We start from the raw sequence: 24,319 nt of genomic DNA, 5'->3' as shown, positions 1-24,319 counted from the left end.
CTTTCCTCAACTTGAATCTATGCCCTCTCAGGTTCTTAATCTGAGCAAGAGGAAGAATCCCATCAGAACTGAGCCTGCTCAACCCATTCAAAGCCTTATACACCTCAATCAGATCACCTCGCAGGAGCCTAGTCTCCAGACGCTGCAATTTGCAGAATAATCGCGAAATTTCAATGATATTGAAATTTCGCGATTCCTTAGTTGATGGAATATAACCTATAATCTTAAGGGAGGCGGCAAGTGAGTGCATTGAACCATTGAGGCTAATTATGCGAGCATCACTAGACTCTGGGGAGATTCCGTTGGATTGGAAAAGTGCAAATGTATCTCCCATACATAAGGGGTGGTTCTAAGAGTGAAGTGAGAAATTATCGACCTGTCAGCTTGACTTCAGTGGTAGGGAAAATCATGGAGGCAATGATCAAGGGTGGAATTCTGGATCATTTGGCTAGAATTGAAATTCTCAAGGATACTTTGACTGAGTCACATATGAATGGTTGCTTTATAAGCTGGAACAGGTTGAAATCACTGGGAAAATCCTTCGATGGATATCAGGATGGCTTCAGGGCAGGAGGCAGAGGGTTGTGATAAATGGCTATTCCTCAGATTGGGTTGATGTAAGAAGTGGGGTTCCTCAAGGATCAGTATTAGGCCCACTGTTGTTTTTAATTTTCATAAACGACATCGATGAAGCGACAGAGGACGTGATGTCTAAATTTGCAGATGATGTTAAAATTGGTAGAGTAGTTAATGATCACTGTCAAGCTGAGCTTCTTCAGAGAGACCTTGACTTCAGGAATGGTCAGAAAATAGCAGCTATGCTTTAATAGCAGCTATGCTTTAATCCAACATTGTATTACACTTGGGAAACAGTAATCCCACAATAACTTATTCACCTGGTGGAGTTCAACTAAATCCAGTACAGGAGGAAAGGGACTTGGGTGTTACGATACGGTCAGACATGAAATTCTCTGAGCATTGTAAACAGGTTGCAAGGAAGGCCCTTGGTGTCCTAGCGATGATCTATCGAACTTTTGCAAGTAGAGATAGGAACGTGATAATCCCATTATATAAGGCTTTTGTTAGACCACACTTGGAATACTGTGTTCATGTATGGAGACCGCACCTAAAGAAAGACACCCAGCTTCTTGAAAAGGTGCAAAGACAGGTAACTCGCCTGGTGAGATCGGCAAAAGGGCGTCCTTATGAAGAAAGACTTCGAATATGTGGGTTGCAGAGTTTGGAAACTAGGCACCTTAGAGGAGATTTGATTGAGGTGTTTAATGCTCTGAGAGGCATCAGTAAAATGAATGAGGACGAAATTTTCAAGATTATAAATGATGCTAGAACTAGGGGACATAAATTCAAGTTACGGGGAAGATGTTTAGATTGGACTGCAGGAAGTTTTATTTTAGCCAGCGAGTTATAAATTACTGGAATAAGTTGCCTACATGGGTGGTAGAAGCTGACAGTTTGGGGAAATTCAAAGGTCATCTGGACAGTACTTTCGGGTGAGGGAAATGCATAGGATGATAGGTTTAATTTCCTTTTCTTTTATTAATTATTAGTTGTTGTTTTTTTAATCATTGTTTTATTCGGTTTTTTTTTTTTTTTTTTGGCTGGTGCAGCATAAGCCATAGGCTTTCTTGCGCTAATACTAATACTTTCTTGGTAAGACCACCCTGTCGTTAGTCTCACCAGTGACGTGCATTAAAGGATTATTCGGTTCTTGGAGCACTGTTTCTCATTTTAATAACATGAAATCGACGATGGGTAGAAGGCGTGATGTCAAAATTTGAAGATGACGTAAAGTTTGGCAGAATTGTTAATGATCAGTGCCCAGCAGTTCAAGTCATCCTTCAAGATGACTTGAACGGACTTCAAAGATGGTCAGAAGTGGCAGCTATGTTTTAATGCTGCTAAATGCTTGGTCTTACACGTGGGGAATAGCAACCCACAAATAAATTATACACTTGGTGCGGCTGAATTAAAAACAGTGGCGGAGGAATGGGATCTGGGAGTTACAATACAGACAGATATGAAGTTTTCTGAACAGTGTTAACGGGCAGCAAGGAAAGCCCACGTTGTTCTATCGATGATTTATCGAACGTTATTCTGTAGAGATAGGAAAGTCATAATCCCACTGTATAAGGCAATTGTAGGACCATATTTGGAATACTGTGTTCATGTATGGAGATATCATCTGAAAAAAGACTGGAGTTCCTTGAAAGGGTCCAAAGACGGGCAATTCGAATGGTGAGATCGGCAGAAGGCCGAACGTATGAGGAAAGATTCCGATTATGTGGGCTACAGCGCTTGGCAATCAGGCACCTCAGAGGTGACCTGATTGAGGTTTATAAGGCTCTGAGAAGGATTAGTACAATGAATGAAGGTGGAATTCTCACTGTTATAAAGAATTGGTCTAAGTCCAGGAAGCTCAGGCAACCCTGGCGGAGACAAGAGAAAAATGGGCAGCCTGGCTTACCTCCTAGCGGTGTGTACGGGCAATGTGGGGTCCCATCAGGGGCCATGCGGCTAAAAGCCAGACCACTATTCACATTTCCACACACAATACTTTTGTCTGGCTTTTACGGAGCAATGTAAAAGTACTGTTCAGAAGAGTACTTATGACGCAGTTGTGGGAAACCACCGGTGGTTTCCCACAACTGCGTCATAATGGCGCTCCCTCCACAAAAACTATATTATAAAGAACTCCAGAACAAGGGATATCTTAAATTAAAATTACAATGATTAGTCAGTAAAAAATAACGCAGAAATGAAAGATTTTTTTACAAGAGTTAAGAATAATTAGGATAAGAAAATTAGGATAATATAATAATCATTATAGACGTCCGATAAATGACTTCCGAAGAACAGCAGAAACATCAAAATTTTGAAAGGCAACAAAATTAGTCTTATTTAAAAGAAACACGAATTCTTGATTACGTAGGATTACGCCGGTAATAGAGGGGGAAAAAAAAAAAGGGTTCGACGAATATTTTAATAATGTTAATTACATCGTTCTAATTAGTATCACAAGGATGTAATACTTGATTACATTTTTGGTAAGGGAAAAATAGGACAATATTCTATTATCGCTGTCAAAGCGAACAAAATAGTACCACTACAAAAATAAATAATCGATAGTTTTATTTTTTCAAATAGTCAGTACTTTTTTTTTTTTTTTCAAACCCAATTCTTAAAATATCCTCTTTTTTTTTTTTTTTTCCTTCTTCTTTTTCTTTTATTGAATAGTCATGCATATTGAGTATTTCCGTTTTCTTAATACTTCGTCAAAAACTATCTATCCCCAGCACTAAAATTCACAAACTGGAGTGTTAAAACTTGTACTGCTACTTTCCGTTTCCGGAATATATCTTTACTGGAGAAACCACAACCAATTTCCCGTGAACAGCGTATCCATACGCTGTTCTCAGGAAATTGGCTAGCCTTCTTAGTGCACTACATTTAAAATTAGGAAACTACTTAAATTATTAAGTAGTTAATAACTTAAATTGAACTTCTCCTGCAGAATGTGTAAGGGACTTAAGTTTGAACTTGTACAGATAACCCGAAGTCCCGTATGTATTATAATAATAAAAATTGTACTGTTTTTGATCCTGAAGAGTAAACCAGGTGAAGAACAGAATTTTTTTTGGAGTAATTTTGCAAAGGCTAAATTTTAAACTGTGGCGTATAAATGCTACATGCGTGGAAATTCTAAACTTCTATAAATCATTCTCATATATTCTATAAGTAGACAATACAAACTTATAAGAAAGAAATAAAAGAGCCAGAATCATGAAACTATTAATTTCTCAAGAATTAATAATTATTAGTTGTTTTAAATAATTTCTTTTGTGTATATATATTGTGGTCAAAGCAAATGAGCTAAACGAAAATTGGAGAATAAAACAGCCCAATGAAAATAATTTACAAAAATAGGAAATAATTATTTTTGAGAATGTGAAATTGGAATTCTTACTACAATCTGTTAAAACAAAAAAAAAACTTTAGTTGGAATTATGATTTTACTACACGGAACAACTAACCCGATTTATTATTCATTTTATAATATTTATTTTTTGCTTTTAATCCAAAACTGTTTGACTATAATTAGTATTCCTACTATCTCTTTATAGTTATTATTAGCCATATTATGCAACGAAATCCTACGTTTTTGTTGCACCAACAAAAAAAAAAAACAAAAAAAAAACACAACTATCTGTGATTCCTTCCTGACATACACTTCTGCCTAAAAGTTTGGAATCACGTTTCATTTTTCTTAATTTTCAAAGCCCTAAGTTTTAAAACCCAAAGTTTTTATTAAAATAGGATCAACTTAATTACCAATTTTTATTAAAATCTTTTCTATTATTTTTAAAAACCAAAAAACTTAAATAATATTCAAGAAGTTTCTAAAATATTCCAGAAAGGTGTAGAAGACTCCTGAACATTGTAGAAGACTCCTGAACACTGAAGATGATTTTAGAATATTCTAGAAAGTGGGTGTATTGTTTAAATATTATAGAAGATTGTGGATGATTCAAGAGTGTTTTGCAATAATATAAATTGAAGAGTAAAGGTTGTAACATATAAAATTGAACACCAGTATTTCATAAAGGGCGTTTGGTGTAAGATTTGTGTTTCCTAATAAATATAGCAAGAAACAAGGAACTGAGTATTGAAAAAAATAAGTGCTATTATAACTCTGTATAAAGAAAGTTATTCCATGAGAATTATTTGGGAAAAAAAAAAAAATCCCTAGAAGTTTCATTTAATGGACTACTAATCATTCGACAATTCAAGGATGGGATAGCAGTTTAAGGGACAAACCACGATCAGTATAGACCGCGCGTAACAAAGGAAGCACAAGATACGGCCATAACATTGATTTCTAAAAGCATTCGATAACTTACTGCATCTGAAATCCGAGCTGAGTTCAATAGGAACAGAGAAACTCCCATTCGCTGTAAAACTTCGTCTTAAACAAGCAAAACTTCATGGTTGTTTAGCGGTGCGAAAAGCCTTACTAAAACCGGATAATCGAAAGAAGCTGTTGGCTTAGGGTAAGAGCCGTCAACATTGGACAACTAAAGAGTGGAAAAACGTACTGTGGATGGATGAATCGCAATTTGAAATTTTTGGAACCAAGCCTAGAGAGAAAAAAAAATCTTTATTGTACTGTATTGTGTACATGGTATCCACATTAGATCAATTTAAAATGCTAGGAGCATTGTAAATAAATTTGAAGTACTGTACTGATTAAGTTATCAAATGCAGACATTGTAGGAATACATTGTCAAAAAGTGTCACTCAGACATAAATGATAATGAATTTGAATATGGAAAGTACAAGGTATACAGGAAGGGCAGGTGGAGGGGGTTATGCTCTTAGTTAAGAAGTATATTAAATCTAAGGCAGTGCATCCAATTGACATGGGTGACGAGTGAAATATTGAGTCAGTTTGGTGAAATATAAGCACACACTGGGAAAACAAAATTAAGAGTAGGAGTGTGTTATAGGCCTAATGAATGTGATGAGTATGCCAAACAGCTATACAGAGAAATAGAGAGTGGACCAGCAAATCAGACATTGGGGTATTTTAACTTTCCAGATGTTGACTGGAATTTGTGGTTTGGTCACTCACACACTAGTAAGACCTTTGTGAATTTCTTGGATGACTGTTGTTAGAGATGCAACAAGAGGAAGCAATACTCTTGATCTAGTTATCAGCAGTGATTCTTCTTGCATTAAGAATCTGCAAGTAAAAGACCCACTGGATGGCAGCGATCAATGTTCTAATGTGGAATTTAAGTAAACACAACTATTGCCAATGGTAAAGAGGCAGGCTTTTGCTTTCGTAATGGTGACCCTTATTTTCAGACTGAAAAATCTGTATTTACCATGCGACGATCATATGAGTAAATACGGTAAATAATTATTCATCTATCTCAGTTTAAAAACACTTAACTGATTTTATGACATGTACATGTCCACAAGGTTTACAAACATGAGAAAATTTTCGGAAATATAGACAACGAAATTTTGGAGAATATACCATATACGATAACACTATAAATATCGACTTCTTTTAACGTCTAAAAGTTTTACTTTTCGAAAAGATATTATTTCTTGGCTTTTATTTTATATTCATAATTTTTTTGCATGAATTTGCTACTTTACAAAATTTGATATAGTTTCAGCACGTAGATGGTGAAAATAATGCAATTTTGTTCTCAAAATGCGTCGCTCCTCAGGTGTAGAATTCTTGAATAATTTGTAAAAGACTTTCACCTTTCTTGAAAGTGTGCGACCTTTCACATTAAAAGTGCGCATGGAAGCGCTTTAACACCCCACATAGAATATTTATTAAGTTCTGAACTATCAGGTTTCGAATAAAGAGAAAGAAACGTCTTTGGATTTTTTTTTTATTATTATTATTATTATTATTAAAAAAAGAGAACGCAACAGTAACTACAATTAGTAACCATTAGTAATCCCATCCATCTTTTATGTTGACAAAGAAATTTCTTTGACGCGCTTAGCAAAACTGCCAATAAATTTTATTTATGCATAGTATTATTAATCGGAAGTGCAGTAAGGAGTGATGCGGTGAGGTCGTGTCTCCATGGTTACGTTCAAATTCATACATCACATATTTCAAGGGGCTTTGTCCCTTGCCGAATTAGTCAAGTCTCATGCGGAGCAGTAGGGAAAACCGCGGTCAATTGTGCCACTTCAAATTTTATGCCTGCCTATAGCGGCAAAGAGATGACTAAGCAATGCATCATCATATTGTGAATAAACGATTTTTCTTTTACTGTTGTGTCGTATAGGTGATAATGTTTTTCCCAAAAACAAAGTAAAATTTTATTTTCTGGAGAGTTTTTAACTGATATACTGCAGATAAAAATGAATTATTACTCTTTTTAATTCTTAGCAATTTAAACTGGTCTTATTTTGTGATTTTAACATAAAATGTTTAGTAACTGTTGTTTCGTGGGGGGGGGGGGAGCGTTGCTTAATTTGCAATGTTTTAAGGCCTGGATTCGAATCCCGTCGATGACGCGAGGAACTTTAATGGGCTTTTTTTCACTGCGTGGCTGAGTTAGTTAGTCTCAGGCGTGGACAGCAAGGTTTTTTTTGTCTAGCAAAAGGCAAATCGACCTGAGAACACACACGCAGTTTACAGACAGAAATACGGGTTCATGTATTGAATTACGGGTAACCCTAATATAATATTTATTTATTTTATTTGCACTTACGACCCAGTACAATGCAGCAACAGCAAGACCAATAACCACATGGGCTATGTGCCCGACTGTAGTTCGTATAGGCTACGGCAGCCGAGGGCCGTCATGGACACCCGTGCTCACTACGAGACACAAGAAACACCGGACCACCGATATGTAGAAATTTGTCGCCTGGTCTAATGAATCTCGTTTCCACCTCTTTCCTGCTGATAAGCGTATCCCGCATTTGGTCGTAGCATCGAAAACTAACTTTTCCAGTAGGTCCAAACATTCTTAACTGGGTGAGCTGGACGGCCATCCACCCGACAATGTGCGGGAATTACTGGACGCATTGTGCAACGCACGAGTAGCACTACCTCAGAACACCCTGCAATACTTTGTGGAGTCCATGCAAATACACAAGGACTGCATTACGGGCAAAAGGTGGCCCTAAGAGGAATTAGGTAGGTGCTGTTAATGCAAAGGTAAGTGTATACTGCTTTGTGGCAGTGCTGTTTATGAGGGTTTGTCTATCTGCAGTCTAGCTTACCTTCTAACAATAACTGGATTTAATAATTTTGTAGCCTTATTGAATCGTTTGGTTTAAAAGGTAAAGTAAGTGGTAACCGTTATCAATCTATTTCAGGATGGAAGTCTCCTCAACAATTCACGTTGGGGGAAATGGACCATAATCTGTCACGCTCATCCAGTGCGGATTGGCAGATCGATAGTATTTAGCAGCCAGGGGCTTGAACCCCGGTCTACTCAAAGAGTGTGTGCTATTGCACTCCCGCTCATAACCACTCGACTACGGAGGGCCGGCCGTTTGCCTTATTACCTGTTAATTAAATAAAAGAATTATCATTGAATATTTTACGTATTGCTTTTACATAGATAACAGGCCTTGTAATACTTTTTTTGAATGCATGGGCACGGCATAAAAAAACTGAATACACAACAACTGGGTTTAGTGACAATATAAAACATGTTACACATTTTCATTCTTATATATCACTGCCAAAATCACATACCTGGCATTTCAAAAGTCGAAATCATTCTACAGCCATACTCTAATGGAACCTTTCCAGTTGCTATCAGAAATAGATTTCATGGTACCATTGGGCTCGTTTACAAGAAAGTTAATGCCAAGCTAAGAGTGTTTTAGGTGAGTATTTTAATCAGCAGGTTTCTTACTACGTCAAAATATATGCATATCATAAAATAAATATAACATTTTTTCCCAAGCATACTGAAGTCATGAGTCTATAATAATAAGATGAAGAAGAACATTAATTAATCCTCGGAAAGTACGGCAACCTTCCAAGTACATACCGTGCACAGTGATAGTTTATACCCAGTGAGGATAGAAATTAGCTTACTGTATACAAAACGCTGCCACCATAGTAGAAGTGTAGAGATAACCCCTAATTCACATTAAATTTGACTAATACACTAGTATGTTAGAAACCAAACTTCCTACCAATTTGAAATTTAATAAACTGCATCAAAACCTTCATCAAAAGCAGTGCTTTTACGTTTTTCGCGAAGAAATTGCAATTTCATTGGATAGACTTAAAATCTTTCCAACCAACATTTTAGGGTTATGCTGTTATTGCATAAAGAAATAATTAGTAATTTGTTTCTTTATGCAATGGCCATTTTCATCACATGATCAAATCAAAACCTTACATGCAAATGATTTGATGTCAAAATGATTATGACAATTTTTTAAACCAAATATGAATAATTTTAGAAACTTAACTTTTAATGCTCGAAAGTTTAAGTATCTGTAAAATCCTGTTTTAAAGTATAAGATTCATAATATTGGATTTGAAAAGAAATATGCCTATTTTCATATATCAATACAAGATCACAATTATCATAAATCGGGATGCCAATCTAAAAAAGTGAATTATACCTCCTGAAATGCCTCATAGAAGGCTTAAGGACCTTGTCCCTACACATTTGATCAGTCAAGGTTCCTCTCTCCAAAAATATGGAAATCGGTGCAGTTGTCATTATAACAAACTAAGAACACAGCTAAAAGTAGACAGTTTCTCTAACGAACTTGACTCATCTATAAAAAGGACACACTTGCTCACTAATCTTGTCTCTAAACCTGCACTAGTACGGTACAACAAAATGTAACACAATCTTTTTTTTTTTTTTTTTTACTTGATATTATCATTTTACACACATATCTGCAGTCAAAATAGACAATCCTTTCATTTTTTAATGAATAGTTTTTATGTCCATTGATGGTTTTTTTCTTCATTTTATTATTATTATTTTTTTTTCATTGTTTCGCGTTGCATTTTAAAACAGAGAAACCAATAATCAACGTTTTCTAACAAACTCGTCATTATTTGGACGACTGGTTGGTATTTTTATGCTGAGGGCAAAATACCAAATATGCGATTATCCTACTCCATTTACAAAATGCTTCTATACTGCTCGACAAATTTAACAGAAGTTAAAAATGTGGTGTAACCTGCGCAGCTTGCAATGACTGCGGACAAAATTTGGTATGGCGGTTTGGTACGGTACCATAGATTAACGAGAAAATGAGGAGAGGGCGAGAAACTTCGGACAGGTATAAGCGCATTTATGGAGGTTGTATAAGGATTACCAATGAGGTCACATTACAGAAGTCAATACAATATGCTCGAATATATGGTCACATATCAGTACGGCGTATGATCCCCTCCAAAGGCAAAATAGGCCTCACAGCGGTGAACCATGCTCGATATAAGGGTGTCTATAAGATTTTGTGGCAACAAGTCCCATTCTTCCACAGGCGCACATCTTAGCTCACCAAGTGACCGACCCCCAAGGGCGTTCCACACATGTTCGATCTTCAGTTTCAAGATATTCCTCCACCAGTTGAGCTTATATGCAGTGGCGTTGTTGTGCATGAAAAAATCTGGGCCAATCGCGCCCCTAAAAAGTCGCACATAGGGTTCGAGGATCTGTTCTCGGTAACTCTGCACAGTTATGGTACCCCTATCAAAAACAAAAAACTTGGTAGCCGAGTGGGCAGGAGCGGGAGTGCAGTAGCACACGCTCTTTGAGTAGACCGGGATTCAAGCCCCTGACTGCTGAATACGGTCGATCTGCCAACCCGCACTGGACCAGCGTGGCAGATTATGGTCCATTACCCTCAGCATGAATTGTTGAGGAGGCTTCCATCCTGTAGTGGGTTGATAATGGCTGCACTTTACTTTACTTTTTTTATCAAAAACATAAAGAGGGGTGCGGCCGTTGATCATTATTCTGCACCACACACGAATACCTCCACCCTTTCTCTGATGTTGGAGGGATGGTATCGCATTCCTCGTTGTCTCCAGATGAAATAACGTCTAGAATCTGTTTGTAGGCTAAAACAGATAGTAATTGTATTCGTTATATAGTGCAAGGCAACCACAGGCTTTTTTTGCTGTACTGAAAAAAAAAAAAAAAACCCAAGTCGACAACAAGAAACAAGTAAAAAAACAAGATAATACAAATTATATGCTTCCTTCCTCACGCAGGTAACTACACAGTTGACCTTTGAATTTATTGAAACTGTCAGCCTCAACTACCTGCAAGAGCACCTTGTTTGGGCTAAGTGGCAAGATATACTTTTTTTGTTAGTTGTTGGCGTATCGGCTTCTGTGGCCATAATGCACCTCCCAAAGTTTTTGAACTACTCTGATCCAAGCCGGAGGCGGGATTTGAACCTGCGACCTTTGGGTTGCCAGGCATGTACTTTACCCACCTAGCTAGTCATGTCAGCAGCAAGGCATACAACACAAATAACATTACACTATGATACATATACACCACTACACTGATTAGCCTTTACCTGTACAGAATCTTCAGATAAACACACAGCAGAGTTGCCATGGTTTGGTGGGCCACTACACAATAAATATATTTTATATAAAAAAAACAAAAAAACAAGTACATTGTTAACAGATGGAAATTCATAACAGTATCAATATCCAGCCTCAACTTCCTTCTTGACTATGCATTACTATGAAATTACCAAATTTCCACCAAGCATGCTGTGTGGGTCTGGTGGGTTTGAGTTTTTTGTGCTGTGTGGGCTTGTGAGACTAAATATCTATGCAGGCTCGTGGAGCTGAATGGTTTATTTTAATGAAGCTTGTTGTGCTGCAGACCCTGAATCCAGGAAAATTATGCTACTCCTTATACTGTCTTAGAGGCTTCTTTCCTTTGACCACTTTAAACAAGATAACTACTAAACCCTACAGTTCTTTATGCTATAAGGGTCCAGGTAAAACTGTGGTCCTTGTGCCATTGGTTTGGTGCTTTGACACTGGGCCATAATTTTCTATGCTAGTTAAACTATCACAGTCAAGTGTGATTACTACCATGATGCAGATACAACTGCTGTACTTTCATCTTACTGGATGCTTTTCATGCTGAATGATCAGCAGGAGAGGCATTATATTTGTACAGTTCCCTATGAAGATTGAGCATCTGTGAATTTTGTAGTGCTTTATTTGAACTTTCTGATGAAAGACTATAACCAAGCATAACAGGTCCTGAGGTTTGGCACTGATCTTGAGAGGTTCAGTTCCATTATGAAGAAATTAAACTAGCCAACACAGATGTAGAGTTCATGCTGGGGTTTTATCTTGATGGATGCTGTTCATGCTAAAGATCTATATAGGCAAGTAGCATACTTACTCAGTTCCTTATGCAAAGCAGGTTCATTTTGATTCTGGTATCACTGGATTGACTAAAACTTGTTCACCAGGGGCAAAATTTAGGTGCTGGTTTTGAGCAGAACAGTTACATCATAAAGCCTGGAACTTGGACTAATTTGTGTATCCTTTTTCGGACTTGACGAATATATTCTTGAACTTCTATTTTCAGACCTGAAAAACCTATCTCTGAACTTCCCATTCCAAAGTGCTGACATCTAGGGGCAAACCTTGGGTGTAGGATTTCCTTCCTGCATTAAATTCTTCCAGCTTTTACAAAGATTATAGGGGAAGGGGTTAAGATTAAGAAGATAGACACAGAACACAGAAGTATAGTAGACCCTGACCTGGCTCTGTGTGTAAGTGACATAAACCAGTGGTTGAATATTTTGCAGCTACCTAGACTAAGCTGGATAATCACACAACACCCTGTATGTGGGCAAAAAGGAGAGGGAGTATATAAGAGTACTGCTAAATTGTGTAACTGACAGCGGGGTTGCCACTGGTTGGCTGGGACCGCTTTAAATAATAAATATCAATATCCCAATGCTACATTGATTAGCTTTACAATATAATATCTTCATACAATATCTTATATCAATATCTTCATACAATATATGGCAGGATTGCCATAGGAATTTGGTTGGGACCATCTTCACAAGAAGAAGAAGAAAAAAAATAGTACCTTAAGAGTGAGCTAATGTGTATAGCAGAGGTAAATATTTAAAAATCTTATTTCATGAAATAATGAACCATTTTTGCTACATATACCAATTCTGAAGATGACTTGGGCAGTCTTAAGTTAATATGCACTATGTATTTAACTACTGGAATTCGGATGAGGATAATTTTAACCCCTGCATTTTTTAAGTTCTATTGTGCTCTAAATCCATTCTAATTTCAATAATAACTATTTAAGAAATGTTTTAGTTATTTCATTTATTAGAAACTAGAAAGAAATTCTTTGTTAAATAAGTTTAAAACGACATGTATGCCTTTAATGTTCTGTACAAGTGCCAAAGAGTTATGGCTACATAATTAACAGGTTTTATATCCATTGGTGGCAATGGGTTTAGTAAACTAAGTCAAAAAAATTAAATAAATATATAACAATACTGATAAAATGTTAGAAATACTGTATTATTTCATTACAGACAAAATTTTAAAAGCTTTATTACTGAAATTAAGCACCTATGGATGCACTTTTCAACACTGAATGTGGAAAAATATTTATGGGAAAATGAAGATATTATTCATCTTCCTCTATTCCCGGCCTCATAATGAAAATATTTCACTTGTTACAGTACCATATTTTCTTGGATATGCACTCTGTTTTTCTAAAAGAGTTGTGATGTGTAGCTTATTTATGAATTTCATTCAAAGCTTGAGATTCCTCTGAGGCTACAGCCACTAGCCTTAGAGGAAATCAAGTGAATAAAAATGTTGCATTTTTATTAAATTTAGCATTTCTATTAACAGTTTTAAAATTAATTTCAATGTTTTTATCTATCCCTAAAAGATATGTTTATATATCACCAATATTTATTAAAATGTGACTTAAATTGTATGGCATAAAAAGTTAGATTCTCTCAATTAGATATGAACATTCTTGTTTCCTAGCAATGCATGCTATTCATTAAAATATCAGTGTTGTGCGGAACAGAAAGAGATAGATAACAATGTTGATAATGAGCACATTCATTTGCTATCATACCTTATCCATGACAGAAATTACCCAGTCCACTACATGCAGCTCAAGATTCTAAGTTTGGCACTAGTGAATGTAATCTGTAAAGTACTGTGTACATGTTCTACTATATATAAGAAATATAGGTTTACAATTTTTTAACAGTAGTTAAAAGGTGAAAAGAATTCAAGAGGAAAAAAAAAAAAAAAAAAAATATTGAAGTCAATAATACTGGTAGAAAAGAAATTCAAGAAAGGTTTTTTTTCCTTTTTTCATATCTTAAAAAATGGGGTGCACAGCTTATTCAAGGCATGGGGTATTCAAGAAAGTAAAGTATTTATTTTAAAAAGTTTCATTTTGCACAGTTTACTTTAGCATTAGCAGAGGCATATTATGCAAGAAAGCATCAGCCAAAAAAAACCCTTTTCATTTCACCCATTCGTTCACTCCAAAAGTTTGTCCACTTCTTCCATGAATTTATTTAAGCTATCAGCTTCCACAACGGCAGATGGAAGTTTGTTCCAGCAATCAACTACCCACTGGCTAAAGGCAAATTTCTGCACATCTATTCTACAACCATCTTTCCTCATTTTGAGTTTATGTCCCTCGAGTTTATAATCTGAGCAAGAGGAAGAATCGCATCAGCATCGAGCCTGCTCAAACCATTCAAGGCCTTATACACCTCGGTCAGATCACCTGGGCCAGGTGCCTAATCTCCATGCCTGCAATTTGCAGAACTTAAACCTTATTAGCAAGAGCACTCCTTTGTTCCCCTCACCAGTCTTATTGCCCTTCTCTGTACTTATTCTAGCAACTCTATCTTCTTCCTAAAATGAGGCTTCCAGACCTGTATGCAGTACTCAAGGTGTGGCCTGACCATTGCCTTATGCAAGGGGTTAATCACCTTCTTATCCCTGCTAGCAAAATTCCTCTATATCATTGACAAGATCTCATGACCTGCTCTGGCACCTGTCTGCACTACTCAGAAAACTTCATATCTCACTGCACAATTATCCCCAGGTTTTTTTCATTCCCCAGTGTAGTACCACAGTTGGTACATTTCACTTTAATATATTCCTCATCATCTCAGTTAACAGAACTGTTTTCCATTCACATCAGGGGAGATAATGAACTCTTATTCGATCACCAGCTCCTCTTTTCACAATTAGTTCAGCTGTATTATTAATTACATAATTATATTTAAAATATTTGGGGTCTGATGTGTGTGGCATATATGACCTCCCTGCCCAATTTAATTTTGTACTCAGTTCTTCAAACAGGCCTTGGAGGTTGGGAAAACAATCACTCATAATAACTGCAACAAATACACCAACCCATATATAATGCAAAGTCTTGAAAATAAAAAAATAAATAAAAATTAGATACAGTATAAAACTGTACATTTAATATAATATAAAATACACTGATAAAATTATAAAAGTATGAAATTAACCATGTTGAAATAAAATAAAAATAAAAATATATAAATATTACAGAGTTAAAAGTGATAAAAATGATAAAAACAACTGAGCTTTCAAAAGGTGATCACCTCTTTTGTCAACAATGGAATTTTTACATTCACGGGACATCCTTAAATAACACCAGCATGATCATGCTCTTGGTACATGTTACTTACTCCTTACTTCCTTAGACACGTTACAAGAACACACACAAGGCTGAATGTGAAAAAAATAAAATAAATAATAATAATCATCCCTTTTGAGTGAAATGAGGGAAGTAATAAATGAAAATGAAAACCTGAATTCGATAAGTTAGTTATTTTATTTCATAAAAGAAAATAATGAAAGCACAAGTGTAATTTGGTAATTTAATATATTTTAATTATGTAGTAGTAGCTTCAATCTGACCTCCATGAGAGTTTTGCCATTTGTTTGGGAATTGAGCTTGAATCCCACCATTGACTGGAGGAATTTTTCCAGGCCTTTTCACTCTTTAATCATGGGTGAATTAGCTGATCTCCAGCAAAGAGAACCCCCTCCAGCTATTTCAGGGGTTTTAAAACAGTATGTAAATTGTGTCCACACACACACACACACACACACTTGTACAGACAAAGTAGACATACAGTCCCAAGCAAACTAGTCATAGGGGCTCATGACCAATATCCTCAACGTACAAGGGAAGTCTATCACTCTACAGTGGACTATAAACAACAACTGACGAAAAAAGTAACTTTAGTTTACTCAATTATGATTACTATATATATATATATTTATTTATTTCATACTTTGAATTTGTTCAAAAAAGCTGAGAAGAATTCAAGAGGCAGATAAAATGTGAAATTGTGATTCTGGTAAAAAATAAATTCCCATAAATTTCAGTGTAATCTTCAACCATTTTTTGTATGATATGCATTACAAATATTGAGAAGTGTATGTTTTGGAAAAATATTTATCAACGAGGCTATTTATACTATAATCAAGAGAAATTCAATAGTCAGTTGAAGGTCAAAATGTTCAAATATGGAAGGAATTTATATAAATGTGCATCCTGGGAAAAAACCTCATCTTAATTCTCGAGGGAGGGAGGAAAGAGAGTTTAATAAGTTGAGTGTTTGGGGGGGAGCTACTGGGCAATCAGTGCAGGTAGAGCAGGAGGAAATCTCCTTTATTAATTAATAATAATGTTAAATATCATATAAGTTTTGTTTGATATTAATGTCTATTCATATGTAATCTAACCTACAATTATTAAGGAATTTAATCAATTATATAGTTGGTTAAATTCCAGATATTATTGCAAATATTCTTATATTTTTCTCTTGGTTTCTTTAATTAATATATATCAGCTATTTGCTGCAGATATGATAAAAGTGAATTAATACAGTACAACCTTAAAAAAATAAAACTGCCTTCTCATTGGCTGAAAGAAGCATGTTGGTTGCCTAAGACTCAACCATTATTTATTTTTTTATTTTAGGTTCTATGATGAGGGGAATACAAGATCCCATTATCATTGCACTTGCTTTACTGCTACTCTTCTTAACCTACTAGAGTTCTATTTGGGATAAAGCCAAGAATATTTATAAATGTTCAAAGTAACTTCCTGAAGGCGGTATCTTTGGCAGACATGACATGAAAATAAAATAAAGTTGTCTCCTCCCATTCCACCCTGAAACAAGAATTCTTTTGATATAAAGTTTATTGTATTTTAGATACAAAGAACAGTTTTACAGATAGGACTTCAAATGCAACAAAAATTAAGTAAAAAAAAAAATTGCTTTCTTTATTCCAGTTTTTATTACCAATTACTGACTACATTATAAATACTACTGATGCATAAACAAGCAAAGGTTGGGGGGGGGGTGAAACTTTGCAGAAATACACTCATGTCTTTAACTGTCTTTGCATATTTTCAATCTACTATCTAAACATATTGATATTATATAATACTTGTAAATAACATAGCTGTCAACTTTTTAATTCAAAAAGTTGTACTTCAGATAAGTGTAAGCAGGAGATTTTTGGACAAAAACAAAAGAAAAACAGGAACTATTTCAGAAAATGCTGGAGGTAACAGAAGATTTTTGGAAAAATTGGAAGGATATTTTTAATTCCACACTTTGGACATGAAATTAAATATCATTGACAAGATCTGCATTTTATGTTACAATACCTCTCCCCATGCCCCATCATTGTTTATCAATACAATATGCTTTCAAACATTAGCTTTCTCAGTCTGTGGATTTCTGTTAGGATTACTTCAAGAGAAATAATGTTGCAGATTCATCAGAAATGTTATTGTTTTTCATTTATAGCAATGGCCTGCTGTCAATAAGCATTTCCAAAGAGATCGGCACTCAGTAATTTTTTTTTTTTAGCTGGTTGAATATCATTCTCACATTCAGAATTGTTATATTTCAAGCTTCCTTGTGCATTTATAAGTTCCCCAAACAAGGACTGTCAATTAGCATTAGTAGAGGCATATGATGCAAGAAAGCAAGCTTATACAGCATCAACCAGAAAGAAAAAAAAAAAAAAAAACTTCCCACTTTTACCCATCCATTTGCTCTAAAAATTTGTCCAGTACTTCACTGAATTTATTTAAGCGATCAACTTCCACAATGACCGATGGAAGTGTGTTCCAGCAATCAACCACCCACTGGCTAAAGGCGAATTTCTGTACATCTATTCTACAACTGTCTTTCCTCAATTTGAATTTATGTCCCCCTCAGGTTCATAATCTGAGCAAGAGGAAGAATCCCATCAGCACTGAGCTTGCTCAAACCATTCAAAGCTGTATACACCTCAATCAAATCACCTCGCAGGTGCCTAGTCTCCAGATGCTGCAATTTGCAGAACTTAAACAGTTCTTGGATAGAGCAACTCTTTGTTCCCCTAACCAATCTAGTTGCCCTTCTCTGTACTCGTTTCAGCAGCTCTACATCCTTCCTACAATGAGGCACTTGACCTGTATGCAGTACTCAGGATGTGGCCTAACCATTGCCTTAAACAATGCGATAATCTATCCCCGCTAACAAAATTTCTGTATATCATTGACAAGACCCCCATGAGCTGCTCTGGCAGCCCATCTGCACTACTCAGAAAAGTAAATATCTGACTGAACAAATATCCCAGGTCTTTTTCAATCTCCACTACCCGGAGTGTAGTACCACACAGTTAGTATGTTACTCTGAGGTTACTGCTAACCATATGCAGTACTTTGCATTTGTCAATGTTAAACTTCAGTTGCCACCTCTCAGCCCATCTGTCCAGCTTTTCTAGATCCTGTTGCAGTAGCATACTGTCATTAACAATGCTACCAACCCTCGTATCATCTGCAAATTTGGACATTAAGCCTGATATACCTTCATCAATATCATTGATAAATATAAAAAACAACAATAGGGCCAATACTAAACCCTGGGGGACTCCACTAATAACATTAGTCCACGAAGAGCAGTGTCCATTGATTACTACTCTCTGTCTTCTCCCATTTATCCATAGCAGCAAACTGCCCTTAATGATATACTGCTCCAATTTGTACAGCAGCCTTCCATGTGCAACAGTATCAAAAGCTTTACTGAAATCCAAGTATATATCAGAATTATTTTTTCCACCAGTTCCTTAGTGACCACATCATAGTAACCAATCAAATTTGTCAGACAAGACTTCCCCATAACAAACCTATGCTGTGTCTGAACTATAACTGCAGTCTTGTCTAGATGATCCTGAAATGCCTCTTTAACCACTGACTTCATATTTTCCCTGGAACAGAAGTTAAACAAACAGGTCAGTAATTACTCGTCTCATTCTTTGATCCCCCTTATGAACTGAGTATACATTTGCACATATCCAGTCAGTGGGGACCTCCCTTGAATCAAGAATGATCTGATAATTATGTCTAAGGGTTTGCTCACTTCCTTTAATATAACTGGATAGATTCCATCCACTGCAGGTAACATTCTTATGTTTAACTTCAACATCCTCCACTTTGCTCTCAGTTATTACAAAATCATTAACTCCCTGTTAGAGTTTTATAAACTTCTGGCCTCCAACTCCCTACAGAATTCCTCATGTGTGAATGTAGATGCAAAGTAATCAGTCAGTTTGTCAGCTACCTGAGCAGAATCATTAGCAGTTGAACTACTGATATGAAGCGGACCAATCTGATTCATATGCTTCCTTCTAGAGTTTACATAAATAAAAAAGTCTTGGCTGTTTTTCTTTGCATCCTTTGCCAAGGATTTCTCATAATCTGCCTTTGCTTGCCTAACCTCCTTTGTGACTCAATTAGAGACTAGCTTATATCTACCTTAGGCTTCTGTGTCAACTGATAATTTATATGCATCCCATGCATTTTTCTTTTCTGCCATGAGTCTCATTAGTTCATCTGACATACATTTAGACCTAAACCTTGCACTGTATTTCTTAGTTGGTATGAAAAACCTAGTAGCTTACAAGATTAATTCCTTGAATGCTTCCCATTTAGAATTTGCTGTTGTAATGTCCTCAGCTAGTCCCACTGTATAGAATTTAAAAACTGTTTGACCACTGTAGTCACCTTTATGAAAGCAAAAACCCCTCCTCATACCCCTGATTGTAGTCACATCTTTAAGTAAATCAAAGCCATCAATTCTATCTTCTTGCAGGTACTCACACTAAAATTGGCAGAACTGATGTTGCAAAAACTTTATAGCTTCATCATTTTTTTTTTTTTATCTTCAATGATACTAAGAAGTAATGGACACTTTCTGTCCACAAAAAATTTCAAATTGATGCACTTCCAACTGGTGACATTTGTTCATCACATGATCATATGCAGTAATATAGTACTACCTCACTGAACAAAATGAACAATCTTCTCACCTTTAGATTCTCCATAACCTTAGAGTTGAAGTACCTATGACCCGGTCAGAATCATCATTCTGATTTTGGCTAGAGGTGGAAGATTTAAAAAATGTTGATAAGATATCACATTTTTCAGAATATCTAAGAGTAATGACCTCGGCACAGTTATGAGTTATGCTGGATTGAAGAGCTATTTTGGGATTTTCAAATACTGACATAAAAGAAGCAAATGAACTGCTTTATTCAAGCCAGACAAGAGGAACACGAACAGCCTTTCTGCACAAACAAGGATAACATTCCTAGAGTTATAAAGCTTGCTTGGCCTGTTTAGGATTGCTTTCAACAGAAGTATGTAATTTAGAAGTTGTTTTTTCTTCAGAGTTCATTAGTCTTCTTTAAAAACTTTTTTAGATCATGAACTTAATTTGGCCATGCATCAGTGCAACTCACTAGTGATCATTTGCTATACTTTTTAATTTGGTAACTCAATTTGGTAGAAGCAAAAGCCTGGGGCTTCCTTACAACATATTGCTAATACTAATATTAATGCTAATTCTGAAAAGAGCTCATATGGCTTTTCTCACTACTTCTGAACTCTTCTTTAAACAGACTTGTCAGAGGTTGCCAGAAATTGCCAGTGTTCTACACCAGCAACAGACTAGTTAAACATTTAGCCAATGTACGCAAGTGCTTCAAAATCTTTTTTACTCCAGTGACATGTATTAATTGAAACTATTTTATTGAAATTTCACTAGCAATGCCTATTGTTTTGGTTCTTCCAGAATTTTACTTTTTTGCTATTTCACTGTTTGAAAGCATATTTCTGAACAACATACCTACACGATAGCACAATTCAGAGGAAGATTATGTTTATAATAAACAATGCAAATAAACATTCTGCACATCTGACAGTACTGTCACTGTGAAATGTTACATCAATTTTTGCATTCTTTTCTACACAGTGCACATTATCTTTATGCTTATTAGTTCTTGTTTATACTCCAGCACAACCACCAGGTCAGAGGAGTTTATTTCATATTTAGTAGTCACTGACTTGAACCAAGGTCCACTCAAAGAGCATGTGCTACTGCACTCTCACTCCTGATCACTTGGCTACATCCAGCCTAAAAGTATAAAAAACTTCAAACAACTAGATCAGCAGTTGTAAATGAACTGAAAATAAGAGAATATAAAAGTTTGCAAATGTCTGATTACATTGTGTTTTCTACCACTTGAAATTGAAAATTCATATCTATAAACAATACACAAAGCAACATGTTACCTTTTTCAGATTTATTTATTTTATTTTTATGAAAAACCCAAACATGAGAAGTATTAGAACCTATAGTACTTAGTACCACACACGAATTGAAGGTTGAGCAGATGAAAGAAGATACCTGTTGATATTAGACTTGAACTTCTGTAGATTGCAATTTTATAATTTTCAGGATATACATATGAAGGAAGGTTGTTCCAGAAAATGGAAGTTGAATGAATAAATAAGGAAGAAGAAAAGTTGGTTCTGTTAGTTTGAAGTTGGGCAGTAAAAGGATGTTGACAGGTTGTGGCATGTGTTCAGACTGCTTTGGAAGAGAGAGGATGTAGAATTGTAGAAGCCAATTCAGAAGAACAGTGCCCATGGAAGCATCTATAGAAAAGGCATACAGCAGAAACAGAATGTCTATGAGATAGAGATGAGTCATTAATTAACCTAACTGCCCTCTTTTGAATGGACTCTAGAAGCCTTATAGAGGTTTTGAGGGCACCGCAGCAAATGTGGGAACAATATTCCATGGTAGGGACGATTTGCAATTTGTACAGAATGAACAGCTGATTGGAAGAAAAGTAATGCAGAGAGTGAAAGAGAAAACCCAGTTTTTTAGATGCAAAGGAAGCAATATTTGTAATGTGCTTATGCTGAAAGAGATTAGAAGTCAGGGTAATCCCCAATAGAGATACATGACTTTGTCTAGAAATCAGTGTCATCAGAGATAAGCATAGAGCAGAAGAATCCTGTTTGCTAGATATAAGACAGGAATGAGTTTTAGAAGAACTGAAATCAACTAAGTTATCTTTGCCCAATGGAGAATTGGCAGTGGATATTTGAGAAGTTGAAGCTGTTTGGGCAGGGGTTTCTTAAACTGGAAGGTGGAATGCAATGTGCTATCATCAGCAATACTATGGATAGGATTTTTGGTCAATGGAAGATGGTCATTAATATACAACAGGAAAGAGTGTGGAGGAAGAACTGAACGTTGGGGAGCACCAGCATTAATGGAGAAGTTAGAAGACAGAGATCCATATATAGAGATCCACTTGCAGTGAGCAGTCAGAGAGAAAATGAGATACCCAATTAAAAAAAAAAAAACAAGATGGCAAACCATAAGATGGAAGGTTATTTAGAATATCTTTATGCCAAACACAATTAAAATCCTGTGAAATGTCAACTGCTTGAGTTTTGCCAAAATTTTTCCATTGAATTTGTCCACAGATGAGTAACATAAGCAAGAATATCACCAGTGGATCGACTCCAACGAAATAAATACTGACAATACCATGGATAGGATTTTTGGTCAATGGAAGATGATCATTAATATACAACAGGAAAGAGTGGGAGACCAGATGGAGGGTTTAGATAGTTTAAGAGTTGGTGGTTAATTGATTTCTCCATTACTTTAAAGAGAGTAGGAGAAAGGGAGAAAGTGCAATGGAGTGATAATTTGTTGGGAGGGATTTGTCACCCTTTTTAGGAACTGGCTGGATATGAACAAATTTCCAAGCAAAAGGAAAAACACCTTTGGAATAAGAAAGTGAAAAAAGGCAACACAGAACAGGAGTAAATTCAGGAGCACAAGTTTTGAAAACAAGTGGAGAAATACTATCAGGACCGGGAACTTCCTTAGCATCAAGGTTGATCAAAATCCTTCTGACATCCTTTTGACAGAAGACCATAGGAGGCATTGAATGAAGTGTACTGGGAATGGTGGGAGGTGGTTTAACAAGATCATCGATACATTAGTTGGAAGAAAAATAGGATGCTAGCAGATCAGCTTTATCTTTTGCTGAAGTGGCAATAGAACCATCTGGTTTTGACAGAGGTGGGAACGGAGAAGGAAAAAGTTGCGGCCAATAGCTTTGACAAGAGATCAGAATGCTGTTCTTCGTGGTCTAATGTTATTAGTGGAGTTTCCCAGAATTCAGTATCGGGTCCATTACTGTTTTCTGTATTTATTAATGATATTGATGAAAGTATATCAGTCTTAATGTCTAAGTTTGCAGATGATACGAAGGTTGGCAGGGTTATTAATGACACTAATGAAGTACGCTACTGCAACAGGATCTTGAAAAGTTGAGTAGATAGGCTGAGAGGTGGTAACTGAAGTTTAACACTGACAAATGTAAAGCACTGTGTATGGGTAGCAATAACCTCAAAGTAATGTATCAACTGTGTGGTACTACACTCGGGGTGGCAAAGAATGAAAAGGACCCAGGGTTAGTCGTGCAGTCAGATATGAAATTTTCAAACTAACAACTAAAACAAGAATAAGACACAAAAAATTTTAGGAAGCAATAAATGGAGGCTTGAAATGGTGAAACCTATGTTTAGTCACCAGAGCAGTGCAGACGGTCTGCAAGAGTAGCTCATGGTGTCTTGTCAATGATATACAGGAGTTTTTCTAGCAGGGAAAAGGAGGTGATTATCCCTTTGTATAAGGCAATGGTCAGACCACACCTTGAGTACTATGTACAGATCTTGAGGCCTCATTTTAGGAAGGATGTAGAGCTGCTAGAATGAGTATAGAGAAGGACAACAGGATTAGTGAATGGAACAAAAAGTTGCTCTTACAAAGAAAGGCTTAAGTTTTGCAAATTACAGTGTCTGGAGACCATGCACCTCTGAGGTGATTTGATTGAGGTGTATAAAGATTTTAATGGTTTGAGCAAGCTTAATGCTGATAGGATTCTTTCTCTTGCCCAGATTAATCACCTGAGAAGACAAATTCAAATTGAGGAAAGACAGTTGTAGAATAGATGTGCAGTAATTTGCCTTTAGCCAGAAAGTGGTTGATTGCTGGAACAAACATCCATCTGTCGTAGAAGTTGACAACTTATGTAAATTCAAGGCAGAACTAGACAAACATTTGGAGCAAATGGATGGGCAAAATGGAAAGGGTTCCTCCCCACTGATACTGTATTAGCTTGCTTTCTTGCATCATATGCCTCTACTAACGCCAGTGTCTATTTAACCCAACCACAAGTGCAAAAATGCCCATTTTTGATTTGATTTCGTCAAGCCACAATTAACAACCCTCTAGATGAAGGCAAATTTCTGCACATCTAACATATAACCATCCTTCATCAGTTTGCATTTAT

General features: G+C 36.1%; 1 protein-coding gene across 9 annotated transcripts in view; it reads right to left on the bottom strand.

Annotated features, from left to right (window-relative positions):
- The window catches only part of LOC150075804 (oxysterol-binding protein-related protein 6-like), a 401,843-nt gene that overhangs the window by 340,946 nt on the left and 36,578 nt on the right, over positions 1 to 24,319 (bottom strand). For 4 of the 9 annotated variants that reach the window (XM_090387957.1, XM_090387963.1, XM_090387965.1 and 1 more), the window contains exon 2: positions 15,184 to 15,310. The exons of the other annotated variants lie outside the window; for them this stretch is intronic. The gene's annotated coding sequence lies outside the window, so the exon portion shown is untranslated. The remainder of the gene's footprint in view (positions 1 to 15,183; positions 15,311 to 24,319) is intronic. 9 annotated transcript variants of the gene reach the window in all.

This window comes from Mastigoproctus giganteus, chromosome 13 (assembly GCF_048544385.1).
Source record: "Mastigoproctus giganteus isolate SK-2022 chromosome 13, ASM4854438v1, whole genome shotgun sequence".
Classification (NCBI taxonomy): domain Eukaryota; kingdom Metazoa; phylum Arthropoda; class Arachnida; order Uropygi; family Thelyphonidae; genus Mastigoproctus; species Mastigoproctus giganteus.
Note: the sequence above shows the minus strand (reverse complement) of the source record. Positions and strands in the feature narration are given on the sequence as shown.